Genomic DNA, 15,070 nt, shown 5'->3' on the forward strand with positions numbered 1-15,070 from the left:
ATCCAGTGAAGTGACTCGTTTCCACAAAGTTTTCATGTCATGTGAATTACTTTAAAACCATCACCCGACATTAATTATTCCACTACGTCCATACTATACCCTCTACAAGATGCATTGTGCCTTGTCAGTCATTTTGTTCAGCCCTACTGTTCACTCAATGTGAGTTAGGTGATCTTTAATGACTTCATGTAAGGGGCATAGTTCTTGCCATCTTACAAGGTAGCTGAACAGAAAGACACATCCTGCACCGGTACAACAGCAAACACAAACACCCCAGAAATGGACAAACAACAGTCACCTTTTACGAACAAGTCCCCGGTAGAGATCAAAAACAACAAGTCACTACCAGGGGAAGTACTCAGTGAAAACACATCAAACTCCACACTAAAAGAAACCATAAAGCACGAAAGACGTGCTGCACTACAAAATCGGAGCAACAAACAAACAGCCAAGAACACCAAACAGACACAACCAAGGACCCCAAGCGGAATACTGGGATAAAATCTGCTTCCCAACTGCAGAACAAATTGACAGGATGATCCTAAGAGTTGAAAATCTGCTAACTAATCCCAAAGAACTATGTAAGCTTTTAGGGGAGGCATGTGCGCGAAGGGGAGAGGGCCTAAACCTAGAGAAAGTAGACAAGGACTTTGCGAGAGCACATGGACGTGTGCTTCTGGATTTTAAAGAAACCACACCCAAGAGTTTTTTCTTCACTAGATATTCCTTCTGAAGGTAATACAACTAAACTGCCAGGGCAGTAACGCCGGCCGTAGTGGCCGAGCGGTTCTAAGCGCGTCAGTTCGGAACCACGCGACTGCTATGGTCGCAGGTTCGAAACCTGCCACGGGCATGGATGTGTGTGATGTCCTTAGGTTAGTTAGGTTTGAGTAGTTCTAAGTTCTAGGGGACTGATGACTTTAGAAGTTAAGTCCCATAGTGCTCAGAGCCATTTGAACCATTTGTTAAGTCCCATAGTGCTCAGAGCCGTTTGAACCATTTGAGCCAGGACTGTACCCTAGTAAACATGGAACTAGGTAGGCTCTTAGAGGAAACAAAAGCAGACATCGCTTGCGTTTAGGAACCTTTTCTGTGGAAGATTTCAGGGCTCCCCTAACATTACATCACAATAGCAGGAATACTAAACGCGAAAGCCGCGATAATAGTAGTTAATAAAACCATCATAGTAACACAGATCTCCCAGTTTTGCTCGGAACACATTGCCACAGCATAAATGACAGACGGACAGGATGTATGGCTCATGTCGTCTGTTTACGCTCAGTACTCGAATGATATAGAACCTTTCATAGACAAAATAAAAAAACATTGCACGACACTCAGAAAGAAAAAGGCTGCTCATTCTAACTGACATCAACGCAAAATCCTGTGGTGGAACTCAGATAGAACTTATGACAGAGGTCAATTAGTGCTTGATGTGGTAAATGAATGCAACCTCTTCATACTGAATAGGGAGGGTCAGCCACCTACCTATCGCGGAGACGCAGGTGGTGTAAATAACATAGATCTTTCTCTAGGGAATGCAATATCTGTTCCACTAGTCAATACACGGAGGGTATTAGATAGAGCCACACACAGCGACCACAACGCAGTCGTCATTACTACGGACAGATATATCAATACACATAACATGGACCATGACAGCAGCATTTACTCATAGGAGGAGCCGACTGGCAAAAAGTTCGCGATATTGTTGAGGTGTCATCATTAAACACTGTTCAAGGCAGTATAGATTACAAAACGAGTGTACTGCCAGATGTCCTGCAAAGAGTACAGGAAGCAGCTATACCACGGGCTAAACCTGGGTGGGGATAGAAACAACCGTGGTCGACAGAACTGGCATGACTAAGGAAGGATTCACGAGACAAAATAAGGTACTACCAACAAGCAAAGACAGCTCCTGAAAGACAGATAAGACTTGATCTGTATCGTGACACTAAACAGAAATACCAGAAACAACTAAAGATAATAATGCAAGACTACGGGACCAATTTTGAAAAAACCCAGCTACAGAACGACATCTGGGGACAATCATTCAAGACAGAAGCAGAATGAGTTGACTACGACAGTTTTGTCAACACTAAAACAAGCTGACGGCACAGTGACCAGAGGATGCGGAAGCACAGCAGAATATCTTCTGAACAGGCTCCTTCCAGATGATGACCCACACAAGAAGAAAGACACCACGCTGACCTAAGAGCGAGATTGAGGCAGCCATACATCAGTGACAGTGTAACCATGACATTTGCGCAAGAAATCGCGACGGAAATCAGAAGGCTTAAAAACCGAAAAGCACCCGGCCCAGACAAAATAATTTCAGAAACATTAAAACAAACAGTAACACAAATCATACCTATTCTTACTAACATGTTCAACGAGGCACTACCAACAGGCAGAATTCTAAACCTCTGGAAAATGCTAATGTAGTAATAGTCAAGAAATCACAAGGCAAACAGCCAACAGACCCCAAAACGTACCGACCGATCAGTCTCTTAAACACTCTCGGCAAGGTACAGGAAAGGCTCCTGTGTGACTGTTTACAATCGCACAGACGCCTCCTCGCTCTAACATCCCATCAATTCGACTTCAGAGAAGGTAGATCAATAGAAGACGCCGTCAACAAAGCACTGTCAGTTACAAATAGCATCAGTGACAAATACGTGGCCACCATACTAATCGACATAGCCGGGGCTTTTGACAACTTGTGGTGGCCATCCCTCTTCTCCAGATAAAGGGAAATGAGAGATTCCCTCTACAGCAGCCTCCACGGCTACTGCAGTGGCAGAGTGGAGGGCTAGTACACGAAAGGTTGTCGAGAGAATAACAAAGGGATATCCACAGGGCTCGATGTGCGGACCAGTATTCTGAGATATCGCTATCGAGCCTTTGCCCTGGACAGTGACGACAATGTAAGATGTGTGGTGGCTTACGCAGATGACCTGCTCGTAGTGGTGTCAGCCAACTCGAGAGCAGCACTAGAGACAAAAGGCACACAACTGCTTCAGAAAATTAACAATTGATGCAAAGAAAAAAATTAAAAATAGCTCCCAACAAAACTGTATATTTACTGCTCAGAGGGACACTACAGAGGAATCCAATTATAAAATTAGACAATACAAGCATACAGAGGAAGAAAGCCACACGTTGTCTCGGACTGCATCTTGACGAAAAGCAGACTTTCAACCATCATATAAAATTGGCGATTGACAAAGCCTCCAAAATTATGCACAAACTAGCAAGATTAAACACGACTCAGTACAAATTACCTATTAAGACGATAAGGACCTACCAAATTGCGATATTTGAATCCATCGCATGCTTCGCCACAAGTGCTCGGGCTCACAGACTGACCATACAGACTAACAAGACAATTGCAAGACGAGATCAACGTAGCGTACTCCTGAGAATGAGCGGAGCCTTCAACATCACGTCACTAGAGGCACTTTGCGTTGCGATGGGGACCTGTACTATAGGCATAACAATACGTTACAGAGCTTTACTTTAGTGGCTTGAGAAGGACAAGCTCGATAAAGTCACCGAAATTACGGGAACCAACGTTATGAACGAAACACAAATGAAACAATAGCGGATTCAAACATGGCAGCGAGAGTGGGATGCATCCGAGAAGGGTCTCCGAGTACACTTTTACTTTCCTGATGTACGTGAAAGACTACAACCGAAACATGTCAACCTAAGCCGGGGGATGGTCCATTTCCTGACAGGCCACGGGGCACATTCGGTACATTTAAACCGTATGGGATTAACTAACGATGAAGTATGCGGATGTGGAGAAACTGGGACACCAGAACACGTCACACTGCTGTACAACACGCTAGCATAAGTGAGACCTATACAGGACGACTATGACATCGCCAGAATAATACGTAATCCCGATGACTGGAACACAATAAATAGCTTTGCCGATATTGTATCTAACACCACGCGAAGAATACAAGCACCAAAACCCATACTGAAGGAGGCATAGACAAGCACAAACAACACAACAAACCACATGGGAGATTAGATTAGATTAGTACTTGTTCCATAGATCATGAATACGACACTTCGTAATGATGTGGAACATGTCAGGTTAATAAAAGGTGTCTATACAAGATATTACATTAGACAAAATATTACATGACACTCAATATTTTTAATTATTTTTTTTATTTTTTATTTTTTTGTGGGGTTGGGAAATTACCCGTTTACTATATCCAAAAATTCATCTAATGAGTAGAAGGAGTTGCCATTAAGAACTTCTTTCAATTTCCTTTTAAATGCTATATGGCTATCTGTCACTTTTGATGCTATTACGTAAGTGACCAAAGACTTTTGTGGCAGCATAATTTACTCCCTTTTGAGCCAAAGTTAGATTTAACCTTGAGTAGTGAAGATCATCCTTTCTTTTGTGCAATGAACACTCTTTTACTCAATGATGAGTTGCCCCAGACTATGATGCCATGCGAAAGCAGAGAATGAAAATAGGCGTGGTAAGCTAATTTACTCAAATGTATATCGCCAAAATTTGCAATGACCCTAATAGCATAAGAAGCTGAAGTCAAACGTTTCAGCAGATCCTCAGTCTGTTTTTTCCATTTCAACCCTTCATCAATGCATACACCTAGAAATTTTGAATATTCTACCTTAGCTACCGATTTCTGATCGAAGTCTATATTTATTAATCGTGTCATTCCATTTACTGTGTGGAACTGTATATACTGTGTTTTGTCAAAGTTTAATGAGAGCCCATTTGCAGAGAACCACTTAATGATTTTCTGAAAAACATCATTTACAATTTCACCAGTTAATTCTTCTCTGTTGGGTGTGATCATCGGCAAAAAGTACCAGCTTTGCATCTTCGTGAATATAGAATGGCAAGTCAGTAATATATATTAAGAACAGCAGAGGACCCAAGACCGAACCTTGTGGCACCCCATTCTTGATTGTTCCCCAGTTTGAGAAATCACCAGTTTTTTGCATATTATGTGAACTGTTTATTTCAATTTTCTGCATTCTTCCAGTTAGGTATGATTTAAACCATTTGAGCACTGTCCCATTCATACCACAGTACTTGAGCTTATCTAGAAGTATTCCGTGATTTACACAATCAAAAGCCTTTCATAGATCACAAAAAATCCGAACAGGTGACTTCCGGTTACTCAGAGCATTTAATATTTCATTAGTGAAAGTATATATAGCATTTTCTGTTGAGAAACCCTTCTGGAAACCAAACTGACATTTTGTTAAAACTTTATTTTTACAAAGGTGTGAAGCTAATGTACAATACATTACTTTTTCAAGAATTTTGGATAAGGCAGTCAGAAGAGATATTGGGCGGTAGTTGTTGACATCAGTCATATCCCCTTTTTATGCAGTGGTTTAACAATGGCATACTTCAGTCTATCTGGGAAAATGCCCTGCTTCAGAGAGCTATTACATATGTGGCTGAGAATCCCACTTATTTCTTGGAAAAAGCTTTTATTGCCCTGCTGGAAATGCCATCAATTCCATGTGAGCTTTTATTCTTGAGTTTATTATCTTCCTAATTTCAGAAGGAGAGGTGGGTGGAATTTCAATTGTATCAAAGGGTGTGGGTAATGCCTCTTCCATTAACTGCCTTGCTTCTTGTAATGAACATTTAGATCCTATTTTCTCTACAACATTTAAAAATGATTATTCAAAATGTTTTCAACTTCTGGCTTGTTGTTTATCAAGTTTCCATTCACTTTGATGATGATACCGTCGTCCTGTACTCTTGGTTGTCCTGTCTCTCTTGTAATAATATTCCAAATTATTTTGATTTTGTTATCGGAGATATTAATCTCAGACATGATGCACATGTTTCTGGACTTTTTAATAACTTTTCTTAATGTAGCACAGTAGTTTTTATAATATTTGGCTGTTTCTAGGTCACTACTCTTTCTTGTTGTTAGATACAGTTCCCTTTTGTGGTTACAAGATATTTTTATTCCTTTAGTAAGCGAAGGTTTTTTGCATGGTTTCTTATAATTAGATTTAACTACTTTCTTGTGGAAACAGTTTTCAAATTCTCTTACAAGTGTATTATGAAATAAGTTATATTTTAAATTAGCATCGTGTTCCTTGTCCACCTCATCCCAGTCTAACTGCTGAAGATTTTCTCTGAAATGTCTAATTGTTGAGTCATTAACTGAAAGCACAACTTTGGAGGGTAGTTTTGAATTACTGAAGGGAGCTACGTCATATACTGTAACTAGCTGAGCATCATGATCAGAAAACCGATTCTCAACAGGATAAGAATTTATGTTTTTAAACCTATCTTGGTCTATAAAAGTGTTATCTATCAATGTGTCGCTGTCCTTTACTACTCGAGTAGGAAAATTAATCACAGATGTCAAATTGAAAGAACCGAGCACGACTTCCAGGTCATTCTTCCTATTACACTCTTTCAGTGAATCAACACTGTCCCCACAAATAATAATTTGCTTTCCCCTATCTGACAGATAGCATGACAAGGTATCCAAGTTTTCCAGGAATAAATGAAAGTTTCCTGAAGGGGACCTATATTGTTACAATTAAAAAGAGCCGTCCTTCAGTTTAAGTTGACAGGCACATGTTTCTATATGTTGCTCTAGACAAAACTTTTTTGTATCTAAGCTTTCTATACAGTAATAACTTTTGAGATATATGGCAACTCCTCCTCCTACCTTACTCTCTCTACTCATATGTGCAGCTAGTTTATAACCACTGGTATTTACCTTTTCCATATCACACACAATGTGATGCTCAGACAGGCATAGTATATCTATTACATTATCAGATTCAATGTCATCTAAACAAACCAGGATCTCATCTACTTTATTCTTCAATCCTGCAATATTTTGGTGAAAAATGGTAACATTATTATTTACTTTCCTGTTGTGAGAATTTTGTGAGTTTTGGACCTATTTAGAACCTGCCTGCCTGAACTTTTCATTGGACACTGATATTAGTCTAAAAAAGAGGTACATCCATGAGTACTAGTGTCCCCCTTATCGATTTCGCTAACAACCCTGCCAGTTTACTCTTTCCTTTACTATTGAGATGTAGGCCATGCCTTGCGAAATACCCCCTATCATTAGCCTCGACAGGAACCAATCCACAGTCTGACAGAGTGGCCGCTCTACGCAACTGATCCAACTCCATATTTACCCTCCTGACAGAGCGGTTCAACTGGGGCTGATCATGCCACACGAAAGCAGGCAGCAGCCCAACGTTGGTATGGGTTGTTGCCGAGGCTATTTTCACCAGGTCACACTCAATGCTGTAGCCCTGATCCCTATCAATACTGTTTCCTGCTCCACCCACTATCATCACATGATCCTGCTTTGTGAATCCCTTGGACAAGGAACCTACATCCTCTATCACCTGGCTAATACTTGCACTTGGCTTGAAAAAGTTTGTGACCTGGTACCTGTCATCTAATTTTTCCTGCACAATCTGGCCCACACCTCTTCCGTGGCTGCTACCTACCTAGTAACAGAACTTTCCTCTTACTTTCTACTTTTTTTTTTGAAACAGTTGATTTCCTAGTAAGATTCTATTGCATCTTAACTACATCTTCTTGTACTGGAGTCTCTTCCTTACTTAACTGTGGTAACAAGGCAAATCTATTGGTTGTGCCAATTGGGAAACAGTCAGACACTGTCCTCTTTCTGTGGCCCCTGTTTCCAGCTACCACTTCCCACCGCTGTTTACCCTCCTCCCTTAACCTCTTCAGTTCCTCCCTCGCTCTGTCCAAATCAGCCTGAAGGGCACTAATTTCCTTCTCCTGTTCAGCTATAATCCTATCTCTTGAGAAAACCCTGCAAGAGAATGGAAGAGTCTCGTTTGCTTCCCCAATTCCCACACCGCTACAATTTCCCCAATGAAACCACCTGTCCCAACAGCTGCACATAACCCCTGAACTAACTTTCCTACTGCAGCTCACACACTTAGTATCCATGGTAGTTTGGACATTAGTTAAGAGATTTACTAAGTGATAACGATAATGTATTAACTACAGATGGAAAAGGACACTAAATATGTTTTGGAAACTAATATGTAAGTAAACTATTACCAAATGCACTTAAATTTGTAGTATAACACTAAATATCCACAATCAAAAATTAGGCCTAACCAGCCGAATGTAACCAAAACGAACTTTTTGCGATAAGTGGAAGAATATGTAAATAAAAGAAAAACCTTTAATGGAAAGCTTGAAGAGTACACTAATGAATATATTTAATTAGTTAATCTATACCAAATGCACTTAAGAATGCGATATAACCCTAATTATGCACACTTGGAAAGTAAGGCAAAGCCCCGAAATATAAAAAAACGAACTTTTCACGATTACTGGAACAACACGCAAATAAAAGAAAAACCTTTAATGGTGAGCTTGAAAAGTACTCTAATGCACTTCCAATTGCGCTAAATATGACACATACACAACCACAGATACCGAAACCGAGGAAGGTACACTAAATGAACATGACTCAGAAGGGATCAACATGTAAGGGACCAAAACCAACAATGCATGACAATGCATGTCACAAACAACACAACAGTCATAAAAGAAATAAAGACCGGCACCACATACTAACACAATAGTCTTAAATTAATGTCGCTTGGGAGGAGAAGGCTCAAAGAACTTTTATTCCTAGGCTCCCCCCCCCCCCCATGACATACTGCATAGTGTTTAAAGTATACTACACACAAACAGTAATGTATTGCTCATCTTATTGTGTGCAGACAGAAGTACACTCTCTTCTCTATTCAGAGCTACAACCAATGAATTTTATATATCAGTAATGTATTATTTATTTAAGGAATAATGCATTAAAGTAGCAATTAACTATATTCTATTTCTACTACAAAATTACAAACGTATGTGTATTTATCATGTAAAGCTAAAATTCATGTATTCCATGTATGAAGTGCTCAATCAGTATTTAATCTGTATTATCTGTGTAAACATACAATAGCACTAACCATTTTAGATGAGAATAGCTCAGGGATGTACCAAGACCTTCTGATCTGAAATAGAAATAGGCCATTATCAACCAACATGCTACTTAGACTATATTACACATCCAAATACAGCATATGACTTCCCTCTACATACTGCAAATTATTTTCACCACACTTATTGTATTACATTTTCTTTTTTTCTTTTTCTTTGACATTTGCATTATATAAATTATATTTTGATCAACTAGGTGGTAACATATTATATGGAATCATTTTAACAGTTGTTAATTTTTCAATTAGCTGTAACATTAGAGAAATCTTTATATATTATGTTCTTTATATTTTTTTAAAAAAATGCAGTAACAACTATATACCAATAAGATTGTAACAATGAGCATTCTTTGCTGTTAGATTCAGAAGCATCTGACCCACCTCAAATTTCAAGGAAGTGGGTTACTCTGTACTGTTAATGAAATAAACAAATAAATATTCATGTGATAGAGTTTCATTAAGTCCATATCTCGTAAGGCACAGCACCAAACTATAAATATTTTATTCATTTCCTTTACTGTAATTGCCTTAAATTATCTTGTGATTTATGTGTACTAACATGTGACGAAAAACTGTTATGTAAATTGATGTTATTATTTTGAGCTGTAATATTACTCACAGTTTGTGTGTATACTCACCAGTCAGAACGTTATGATCACCGACCTACCATTAAAATAGACCCGTCCAGGCGACAGCAGCGTCACCTGACGAGGAATGACTGCTAATCAGATACACGCACGGAGCCATGTACAAGGCAACAATCGTCTACTTGTGGAGCTCTTTTAGTGTTGTTTTGGTGCTGCAGAGGTTCGCGAAAGCGACATTCAAAGCTGCTGTGACTTATGAAACTGTCGCCATCTTCAATGACCATCTTTCACGATAATTCAGAACACACTTTCGTTCGCGTTGACATAGCGGATGACGCTTTTCTGTTTTCGCTGTAAGTGGCATAAATCTTTGCTACGGTGCCTCTTGAAACCCCAAACACTTTGGCTCCTTTGGTTACGGAAACACCCACCATACAATCAACAACAATCTGTCCACGTTCGAAAAGACTGAGCTCCGACATAAATCACTCACAACTACACAGAACACTGTTCTCAGAACGTCGGATACTTGTTACGTATTGAGGACATTGCATGGGTGCCGTTGTGGTCAAATAACAACAGCGTAACCTGCAGGCTTGCCTAGCGACTGCATTTTTGTGCTCCAGGAGGCAATTCTCATAGTGTTACCGTTTTTTTTTTTTTTGTCCACTGCCTGTATATAACAGCTTTTAATACTCATAGACGTGTGGTCTGCACTATTTTAAGGTTTTTATGCCTGCTAGCTAACGACGTACTGTCGAAACTACTTGCAGAGTAATAACATGTCCGAAAGAACAGATACCACGCATTCGTATAAAGAATAATGAAGATTTGAGCATCTGCGTAGTGGTTAAAAATAAAAACGTCTTCGTTCCCGGGTCAGGCTTACGCCTCAAGTTACGCGGCACTAGTTGCGTCGTCTTCTGGTAGGAGCGCTGCTGTAGCTTCCCTCGGTGCATCAAGAGGTTGCGGGGCGCAGCGAGTGCATCACACGGGCATCGGCAGGCGCTCTGAGCAAACCGTTCCCTCACCGGCTGCAAAATGTCGTCTCCGTGCTGCGATGTTTGCAAGGGTACGTACACATCTCTGTTCACATAATGCTCGTGCCTAAATTGCTGGCTCGCGCCTGTTTTTCTATTATTACTTTATACATTTCGAACATGTAGTAGTACTGGCTGCTTTTGTCTCACCCACCGTTTACAGCAAACAGATGCTACCATTTATTTTCAGCAGTAGCTGTATAATATGAATCACCCACGCCACTTACAAACCACGTCATTTCCTTCGTTTTTTCTGTGTCTTAAGCCGCCTGTAACTCTTTCACATGCGAACCTTTGACATTCCTTGAGCGCAGAACTGTTATTGTTCGAAACCTATTTGATCTTACAGATCATTTCTGTTATTAATGTATTTTTATTTATATACTTTCAAATTTCTTGACGTCATTGTTGCACTATATGACGCCAGTCAAACGTGAGACAAGAGATTAGATTAGATTAGTTTTTCGTTCCATAGATCGGTGCTGAGGAGATCCTTGTGGATGTGGAACATGTCAACTTTTTAAACTGAAATAACAATACTAATAGTATGAGTATATAATACGTCATTTTTTAAAGCTGAAATAACAATACTAATAGTATGAGTATATACAATACATCATTTGTTTCTATTTAAAAATTCGTCAGTGGAGTAGAAGGAGTTGGCCACTAGTAAGTCTTTTAGGCTCCTTTTAAACTGATCTTTATTTGTAACTAAATTTTTTATGTTTGCTGGCAAATTATTGAAGATGAGTGTTCCAGAGTAGTGGACTCCTTTTGAACTAATATAAGTGCTTTTAAGTCCTTTTTGTCTTTCATTTTCACATTTCATTGGTTACCTATATTTTTGCCGGTTACTTTATCCTGTTTTTCATTTAAATCATTGTGGTGCATTGTCAGTGATAATTCATTGCAAAGCGCTGATTAGGACGTTATATAAACGGTTGTGGTAACTTGAACTAAAATAACGTGGGAAGGCTATGTCGTTAAAATCCGTCATCTTTGTCGTAAGGACTAACTCAAGATATACAGTTTTAGATTGTGTGGACAGGAAGGGCAAGTTTATATTTCTTTCCTTTCCTTAATGGGAGGGAGAGGGTTGGTGGGAAATTGATATTCAATCAAGTAGCTTTTTCCTAACGTTATTAGCCAAAAGTCTTACCAAAAAAAACCGGTACAATAATGAGTTCGACCCATACATCGAAAATTTAATGAAAATTCAAAACCATAAGTAGATGATACACTTAGGTTGTCAAACCACTCAGCAATCATAATCTAATACTGGCTATATGTCATCAATATTCTGACCCTCTAACGCGCTGTTTGCCCAAGATAGTATTTTCTTTTTTCCGCGAGTCATGTTCCGCCTATAGTTCCTACTTGCCATAACTTTCATTTTTCTCTATTCACAATATAACTCACACCTTGCTATTTCTATTCTCAACTAGAGTTCGAAGTAATTTAACAAGCAATAATGTAAGACAGAGCAATCCGCGGGACTCCACCTTCAAATCAACACTTACTACGATTAATAAAGACCGCAGCGACACATGGAAAGCTACACATTCTGTAGGGGTTCAATATAAACCTTCGTCGTGCGTTAATGCGTGTTTTTCCACCGCCGCCTTGTGTGTCGGCAACGCACCGGCGGAGTGTTTATTGATTTCCTCCCACGCAAAACTGACCTAGCTCACCGCTGCCACGTGTCTTGGGAGAGGATTGCATAAAATATGTATTTACTGCTGAGCAATAAACGTGGTTATACGACGCCTACCGATTTCCATCTTCCCATGCTACATGCTCCAATCGCCGCTGGTAAACCGCTTCACCGAAGCTGTTTGAATGAAACATAGAAACATTACAGTGTATACGCTAATTGATAGTGAAAACTAACGCAGGTGAAAGTATACGATATCAGCAAAATCGTTCCACTAAACGAGACACTCGCAAAATTGCTGTTAATATGTGGCGACGAACCGCATCTGAAATGTAAACTTATCGATTAAGTCCACATCTTCTTCTTCTCTTGTTCAGTAGCGCTACAGCACTTGATTAGCTTAGGCTCCTTCAACAATCTTCCTCCACACTTCTCGGTTATTTGCTGCTTTTTTCCACCCCCGGACTCCCATACTGGTGATACCCATTATTACCTCGTCGATCCATCTTCTTCTAGGTCTCCCTTTTCGCCTAGCTGAATGGATCTCACCTTTGATCATTTTCTTTGGAATTCTATCCTCTTCCATTCTGTCAAAGTGTAGTAGCCATCGTATTTCACAAATTTTACTATGTCCCTGCCTTGTATTAACTCTTGTAATTCGGCAATGTAGCGTATTCTCCAGCCTTCTACCTCCCTTATTGGCCCATAGATTTTGCGTAGTATTTTCCGCTCAATGGTTCTTAGTGCATTTTTATCGTGTTCTGTCAACGTCCATACCTCTGCCCATATGTGATAATTGGGCGGACTAGGGAATTATATATTTGTAGTTTTGGTTTTTCTTGTAACAAGGCTATTTTTGAAAAGCCGCATATTTGCAAAGTAAGCTCTGTTTCCTGCTTGTATTCTTTCCCTTATAGCCTTTCCAATACTGTTATCATTTGTTATTAGGGCTCCCAAGTAGTTAAAAGAGAACACTCCTTTGAAGCATCTCACATTGATGTTTAGGTTTTTAGGGGTTCTTCTGGACTCAGATTGTGACATTACCATATATTTTGTTTTGTTTTCATTTACTATGAGGCCAATTTTTAAGGCTTCTGTTTCCATTGCCCGGTATGTTTCTAGGAGCGTATTGGTATTTCTTCCTACTATAGCAGTGTTATCAGCGTATGCACGTATCTGGCTAGTTTTCGTAAATATGGTGCCTGTTTTGTTGGTTGTATTTACAACACTATGCAGGGCTATGTTGAATGGGACAGTAGAGAGACTATCTCCTTGCTTCACACCTTTATTAAAGTCAAAGCTTTCACTTGTTCTGCTAAGTACCTTTACTTTTGCTCTTGTCTCTGTCATTGTCATTCTGATTAGTCTTATTAGCTTAGCACATATACCAACTTCTTTCAGTACTCTATATAGTTCTTGCCAATTTCTGCTGTCAAAGGCTTGTTTGAAGTCGATGAATAGCAAATGCAGATATATATCATATTCATATAACTTTTCCGTCATTTGTGTTCTCACAAATATTTGATCGGTTGTTCCCCTGTCTGGTCGAAAGCCACACTGATATTCCCCTAGCCTTCTGCACACTTTTGTATCCTTTCTTTTAATATACTTGTGAAGATCTTATAAGCTGTGCTTAGGAGTGTTATACCTCTATAGTTTTCACATACTGTTCTGTCTCCTTTCTTATATATGCGGTTTATTATTCCAATTTTCCAATTGTCTGGCATAGTAAACTTTTCGGTTAAATCCACATCTAATTGGGCTCAAATTTCTACCATGGTCGCTGGCTGGGGAGTGAGGTATAAGGGGCGATCAAAAAGATTCCGTCTTGAGGATGTCGCTCCTTCGTATATGCAACGCAGGCACTAGTCCGATTCGGGTATATAAGCACCGATATCCTAGCGAGGGATTAGTGTGGCATTTGTGTCTTTCCTACATGTGTTCGGAAATGACGAAACGTGAATTATGGCGACCTTATTACCAAATGCCTCCAAACAGGACAAACAATGATAGACACCCTACAGAGAATGAAGAATGTCTATGGGGTAGCATGTCTGCTGAAAAGCACCGTTGTGCAATAGTAAGCCAAATTCTGTGTTGGTCGAGGTTCGACACAAGACGCCAGCCATCTAGGACGCCAGCGTCATCCATTATGGACAAATGGGTGACATTCGAGCAGTGGGACGATTGCCTCAGTGTTCACGGCGAATTTGCGTGACTGGCATACTCATTCCGGACCGAACGGCCTTTCAACGGAACCTTTCCGATCGCCCCTTAAACATTCATGATGGAGCTGCTTATGTAAGATGACATGTAATGCGCCCCTGTGGTCCAAAATAGATGGGTTGAGAAGATTCTGTATCTTGGTCTCCAAAACCTCTGACCTCAAACCTCTCGATTTTTCGCTCTAGGAGCATCTCAGATATGAAGTGTACAGCACTCTCTTTCATACTGTTAAGGAAATGGAGCAGTGGAGCGCATAACCTTCCAAGATTTACAACAATCTAAATATTATTAAACTAACTGGAACACTGCTTCATCCTGATGTCAGTGGCGGTTAATAGTCAACACATTTGTAATTATCTTTAAGAGGTCTCGTTTGTGCAGCCATGTTTAATGAAACGGTCTTGTTTCTAATATCGTTTATTTTCAGTTGTCTTTTTTCGCTATCAATTATAATACGAGCGTGAGTCAAATGAAAACCTTAAATTTTTTTTAAATATTATTTATTGTACAGAAGTGGTACAAAG

At 39.7% G+C, this 15,070-nt stretch overlaps 1 long non-coding RNA gene across 1 annotated transcript in view; it reads left to right on the forward strand.

Moving 5' to 3' along the window:
- Nucleotides 1-10,589: 10,589 nt before the first annotated feature.
- The window catches only part of LOC126281282 (uncharacterized), a 49,431-nt gene continuing 44,950 nt past the window's right edge, over nt 10,590-15,070 (forward strand). The window contains exon 1 of the long non-coding RNA XR_007551244.1: nt 10,590-10,698. This is a non-coding gene — a long non-coding RNA (uncharacterized LOC126281282). The remainder of the gene's footprint in view (nt 10,699-15,070) is intronic.

Source organism: Schistocerca gregaria, chromosome 7 (assembly GCF_023897955.1).
Source record: "Schistocerca gregaria isolate iqSchGreg1 chromosome 7, iqSchGreg1.2, whole genome shotgun sequence".
In the NCBI taxonomy this organism is placed as follows: domain Eukaryota; kingdom Metazoa; phylum Arthropoda; class Insecta; order Orthoptera; family Acrididae; genus Schistocerca; species Schistocerca gregaria.